At 45.8% G+C, this 6,417-nt stretch overlaps 2 pseudogenes; both read right to left on the bottom strand.

The window, feature by feature from the left end:
* Positions 1-244: 244 nt before the first annotated feature.
* Positions 245-901, bottom strand: LOC146960382 (uncharacterized; annotated as a pseudogene).
* Positions 902-1,608: 707 nt separating this feature from the next.
* Positions 1,609-5,333, bottom strand: LOC146960381 (uncharacterized; annotated as a pseudogene).
* Positions 5,334-6,417: the final 1,084 nt, after the last annotated feature.

The raw sequence follows: 6,417 nt of genomic DNA, 5'->3' as shown, positions 1-6,417 counted from the left end.
CATACTCCAGTCCAAACGTTCCCCTGTGTCCCTGTTCGCTACTTAGCAACAACTGAGGTATTTTGCCTCACGTTTTTTTTCTATTTTTTTTGCAATTATATTTTTTTTTTTTTCCTCTCTTTTTCTTTCTGGTGTTTACTTTTTCATCTTCTCTTTCCTGTCACTATCACAGAGGAGGTGGTTAAGTTTGAGCGACTATTAACAGGGGGTCAAACACTAGCTGGCGAGCCACAATCTGGCCGCTTTAAGGTCCACCAGCCTTCTGGTAGTTCCAGCGCACCCACTCCAGTCATGGCCTGGGCCTGGAAGAGCTCACTGGACACCTTGTTTGCCGGTTATCCCACTGGGCTGGTTGAAAAGAGGAAAACCTCCTGTTGAGACGTGCCTCTCACAGGGATCCAAACCAGGTAACAGCAGCCCCCTTTGCCCTTGGTGTAGTTGAGCTGCAAAAAGTGCCACCATACCTGTACAGGCTTCCCTCTTCCAACTCAGGGTCCACTTCACGGGCAGTCCTCTCAGGATGTGTTGCGCTGAATTCTCCACACCTTCAAACATGGAGTGGTTGAAGAGCAGCACATCATTGGCATCCTTAGCCACGGTGGAAGTGTTGGAGGACATCTTCAACCCTCTGCAAGCAGTTCTCTGGGTTTGTGAGCACTTTTGTCCGACAGTGCTCTCGGATTTGTTGCTGCTTGGTGGGATTGGCAGGCAAGATTCAAGGAAGGTGTAGGCGTCCTTCGAGCTTCTGGAGGTCGCTCTGGTCCACAACAACGAACGCTGGCAGTGAGGAACTGGCAGAATGAAAGAGTTCTGAACAGAGGATGGTGTTCTGAGACCACACTCCGCTGGTAAAACGCCGCATACAATGAAACAAGTCTAACACTTGATGATAAATGTCTCTGTTAAAACTTGGTCCTGGATGCGCCGCTGGTTAGCCAGGTTTCCAGAAGTGGCCTCGTGTAACAAGAGCCTCTGTGGTCTTCCAGCTGTTCCCTCAATCAGGTGCTCCTGAACCCCAGGATCCTAGGCACCTTGAAGGCAGCCACAGCAGTCCCTAAAAATATTTAAAAAGTAATGTCATTAGAGCTGAAGCATTTACCTTATTTAATACCTACATTTGCTAAATTAGATCATTTTGTATTTACAGTAAAAATAAATTTGCTGATTTTGTCGTTCTATTTGTCAAGGATTTCACCAATGAAAATGTAATAAACTATGTTATGTAAAACAAAGGTCTAGCTTCATTACCTGTCCACCCACTGGTAGCTCGCCTTCCTCCTCAACAGCCCCCCCCCCCCAAAAGTCCCCCACCCCCCCCGCCCCCCCCCCCCCCACGTGCCCCACCCCCCCCCAACACCCCCCCCCCCCCCCCCCCCCCCCCCCCCCACACCCCAACCCCCCCCACCCCCCCCCCCCCCAACACCCCCCCCCCCCACCACCCCCCTCCCAAAGTTTCCCCCAAACCACCCCCCCCCCCCCCCCCCCCCCCACCCAAAATTCAACCCCCACTCCCCCCCAGTTCCCCCCCCCCCCACCCCCCCCCCCCCACCCCCCTCCACCCCACCCCCCCCAAAGTGTACCGATGAGCCAGACCCTCGTACAATAGGGTTAAAGCGACACGGGTTCGCTCTCTGACCTGGCAGGCTTCACCCAGCTCAGGATCATCCAGTTCTTCATTCATCACAGCGTATGGAGGGACTTGGTGCCGGATGAGAGAACCACCTTCCTTGCCACTTTGCGAGCGTGGATCTGGACCGCACGTGCCTGTCCCAAAGGTTCCCCTGTTAGCAGCAGAGTGAGGGAGGTGCTGCTGCCTCTGGTACTCATGGACCAGGCCAAGCTGTCTAAATAAGTGTGCAGTAACATGACACTCCACACCAGCCGTCAGCATCAAGGACATAGGCCACCCAAATGGAAGCAGGAGTTGTTCTGTCTGTCTGAGGAGCCCGTGGATGGTTCTCTGGCCGTAGGACACCTGACCTCTGCATCCCTGACGTTCTGCACACTTCTACAGGTTAGGCCAGGTGAGCTCTCTTCATATTTTAGGGTGTGAGGTGCTTCTTGTCAGCTGCTTGGACATGTCTACCTGGTGGAATCTGCCACTGCGCCTCAGCTCATCATCACTGATTTGCAGATGGCTTTCTTGTGTGTCAGGAAGGCTGGCTACGAGGTTTGTGAACCTGCTTGGTAGCTTCTCCAGCCACGGGTGTCTTGTCAGCATGCCAGTACCTCTTGCATGCCTTGCAGGTGAGACGTGAGGCCAAGATATAATACTGACCACTGGTTGCCATTGATCCATCTTGGGCCTTCCCACGCTGAAAAAGAAGCTACCTGGGGGTTGGGAACAACCATGAAGGCAAGGCAGGACATAGTTGGCTCCTCATTCCTCTCATTGATGGGTATGCTCCGGCATTCCATATGAAAAAATGGCATGAAGCTGGAAAGTACTTGGGTGAGGGGAGGTCAGCGATGGACGTCAACGGAGCTCAGGCTGAGGTTGGATGACGCCACAGGGACAGCATGTTCATGGGGTGGACGTACTGGGACGATGACCCTGGCCACTGCAGGACCCAAACCCTCCATCTCAGTCTACATCCAATATTTTCTGCTGCATGGGAGCAGTTCCACGAGCAACATTCTCTGATCATAGCTGGGGATGGAAGCTGCTGGCTGCTACTGACAGGTGGCGCTGGATGTGAGCGAGGCTGTAAAACACACAATAGCACTACAGTATGCAGTTATACACAAAACCAGAAAATAGTAAAGAGCTCTTTGCAAATGGCTGCTATGGTGAAAAACAGTGTCACAGCACATTCATACCTATGTCTTCCTGTGCTTCTGGACTGTGAAGATGAATCTAGGTTGGTGAGATACGAACATCAATGGCAAGTAGTGAGTTAAACATTAAATAATGAACATGAGCTTGAGATATTCATTCTGATAAAAATTTTAAGAACCTTAAACATTTACCTTCAGGCAGAGACTGGAGGCTGCCTAGTGATCACAGACACTGAGGACACAAAACTGAGGGGAGGCGGCTGGTTCTCTGTGGGCTTTGAAAAAACTCGTTGCAACCAAAAAGATGAGGAAAAAAACTTTAACATATACCAGTTAGAATCTTTACCTTGGCATTACTAAACACATGAGCATTGTATACAGTGATAACACAGTCAAAACTGAAGTAATATTTAAAACTGAAGTAATATTTATGTGAGATACTGTGGAATGTATAAGAGAACTTTAATTTTAATATGTCATAACTTTGTCTCAAACACTGTTCAGCTCGGGCTCTCCTATTCCAAGTTGTGGGGCGTGATAGCGAGGCCAAGCTGAGGATGGGGGACTGGGACTGGGGCCTTCACTTTGGCTGTGAGATCAAAAGACCAATATAAATTATCTCATGGAATTTTACTGCTTAAATGGACAGGATGAGTTCAAAAAATAAGAACAGAATAAAGAAAAACACAGAAATATTAACCTGTAGGCCTAACAGAAAGCAACAGTCACTGAGGGGTTTCAGGCTTGCAGGGCTGTAAATGGCAGCTGGTGCTGTTTAGCCTTCGTCCTGCGAGCTGTTAAGAACAGTGATTGTGTCATGTCCTCACACATTGAGGTTGGTTTTATGCTTCACAATATGTTGTTACCTGTTGTCTCTGTACAGTAGAGTGAGAACTATTAGTACAGGCTGAATGAAAAGTTTTTATTCAATTTGTGAATTCGCTCATTATTTGAATGAAATGAATATAAAACATTTGCTTTTGAGAATTTAACAACAAGGTAAAGCACAGAAGACATCAATCAATATTCTGTAAGGATTATAAACCTTTCAGTCATTGATGGTTAGCATGTTAACCACATATGTAATCTTCACATGCAAAAAATCCTTGAATGGACAATGAGGAGCAGTGGGTTCTCAAACTTTTTATGCAGAAATGCTCCGTTCACATATTTAGCAATCATTAACAACATAGGACAGATAATGGTCAGCGGACTTTTTTGTTCATTTGTTTTTCCTGCATAAATCATGTTCACTTCAGCGTTACTCCCCCACTCCATATTTATGTCGGGTCATCCACGCCCCGACGTTTGAGAACCACTTGCCTAAAGAAAGCATGCAAAAAAAAGAGTAAACACTTACCATCATCGACGGACATGTAAATTCCTTATGTTTAGAAAAAAAAAAAAAAAAAAAACAGGATGAGAACAAAATAAACACAATCATCAGAACACGCCAGTAACATGGCCGAAATAGACGAGAGAAGGACGGAGGTGAACAATAATGGCAGTTGAACTCAGAACAGTATCCACAGTGATGAAGTGAAAACCTGTGGTTGAAGGACACCACCGTGGCTCTGCGGGCTGCTGGCTGCTGATGCTGCTTGTGGTGGCCCTGAAAGCACAGGTGACTTGTTAAATTTATTCATGTACATGACAAACTTGTTACAGGGTTCAGGCAATTATACTGATCCTCCTACTAGGTTTCAGTCTCAAAACTTTGATGGAGAATAGATTTAGCATCGCTTGCTCACCAGCTCCTCATCCTATTCCATCACTAGATTAAAACAATAATGTGTTTTAGATATATTTAATGTTGCTGTAAATTCAGTATTTGCATATGGGCTGTTAACTGACTTAGGAGAATCCGGTGTGGAGGGCATGCTGATGCACTGGGGGGCTGCGCAGGCTGGGGGTGAGTGGACCAGACTCTGCCTTTGCCTGCTTGAGGAGTGTTCTGCTGTAGGTTGTTACATCTTGCTATTGTTTGACGCACTTCAATCGGTGAGATGAAGGCAGCATATCATCCGCCCTGCTCTCCCAGATCTGCCTCCAGGTATCTTTGGTATAACTCCAAAGACTACAGGTTTTGTGTCACCTCTGTTGCCACCGGTGGTGGCAGGCTTCTCTGGACAACAGGATACTGCCAGAGGTCTGCGATTTCGTTGAAGCTCCTGGCGTAATTCTTCGTACAGAAATGACAGCAGACTGTCTCCTTGCTTGTCCATCGGGATTGGAAGATGTCCCTCTTTCTCCTCCTCTTCTACCTTTTTTATGAGTTAGACGGTATAGCGCGACATCATTCTCAAGATGCCACCTGAATGATTTCCCCTTATACTTTCGAACTGGTGCACATACTCCGCCCATCACCTCCAGTCGGGCGGTGTCATCCCCTCCCCTTGAAAGACCTCAGTGATAGCATGTGTCCTCACAAGGTCTGGACTCTGTGCAGGAGACTTGTCATAGATGCGCAGGATTTCTTTTTCAACCTTCATGGCCTCATCAGAGGGGTCCTGACGCAGATGGCCTGATGGACCCTTTCTGAATGAGACCAACATCTTTCCAGGGAAGAAGCTAAACGTCTTCTTCATTATCTCCTGTGCACAGCAAACACAATACATATTGTAGAATAGCTAAACATGTTATCGTATTGATACATCAGTTATTCATGTTAACATTAACATTATTATTTGTAATATCTATCTATCTATCTATCTATCTATCTATCTATCTATCTATCTATCTATCTATCTATCTATCTATCTATCTATCTATCTATCTATCTATCATGTACATGTACTGTATAGAAATATGTATAGAAATGTATCACTGTAATCCCTATTAATAATAACTATTCGTTCTGTCATAGCATTTAACCTCTGAAGGTTATAAAATAGATATACTGTAGTATTTACCCATTCAAAATGTAAGTTACATTTTCAGCTCGATATGATCAATATTACTGTGACTAAATGAATGAGTGCGTGACTGTGGAAGTGAATGGATGAATTGACTTAGATAATGGCTGCTCGACGGGCCTCAGTCTGACAGACAAAAACACGGTGAAAAAGTGACAGAAACCTGATTTAGGATCAGTGTCAACAAGAGACAACTCACTTGACAGATGTGACATTACAGATGTGACATTATGTTAAAATGATGACTGACGCTAATATAACGTACATTAAGCATTAGGAGCGACCGTAGGCTTCGGTGAACTGTAAACATTATCACGTAACGAACCTTTATAACGACAATTATAACCAAACCAGTTTTTCTTACATATGACTTAGAAAACTTAATTTACTGCTTTCAAGAATGAAACCCTACTTACTTTTGAATGGTTGCGACTTTAGATGTATCAAAAATCCCGAAAAACTGGAAAAATCCTTGTATTTCACGTCTTTTTCTTTACACTTTTTCCTCCTCCTTACTGTTACCGCTGTCTGTCACCCGAAGAAGTCAGTGTCCTTACTCATACGCTAAAGGGGGGAACAGCGCCCCCAAAACCCCGCTTTGTGGCAAAACAATATGTTTACATCCGTAGTGATAAGAACTACCATAGAGAATGCATGGAGAAAGTTAAGGAAGTTAAGGACGACTATATGCGGCCCTGGCGCGTTTGACCCGGGTTCGATTCCC

This window comes from Trachurus japonicus, unplaced genomic scaffold (assembly GCF_045865225.1).
Source record: "Trachurus japonicus isolate A0001 unplaced genomic scaffold, Traja_1.0 AP030427.1".
NCBI lineage: Eukaryota > Metazoa > Chordata > Actinopteri > Carangiformes > Carangidae > Trachurus > Trachurus japonicus.
This window is presented reverse-complemented; position numbering and strand designations above follow the sequence as displayed.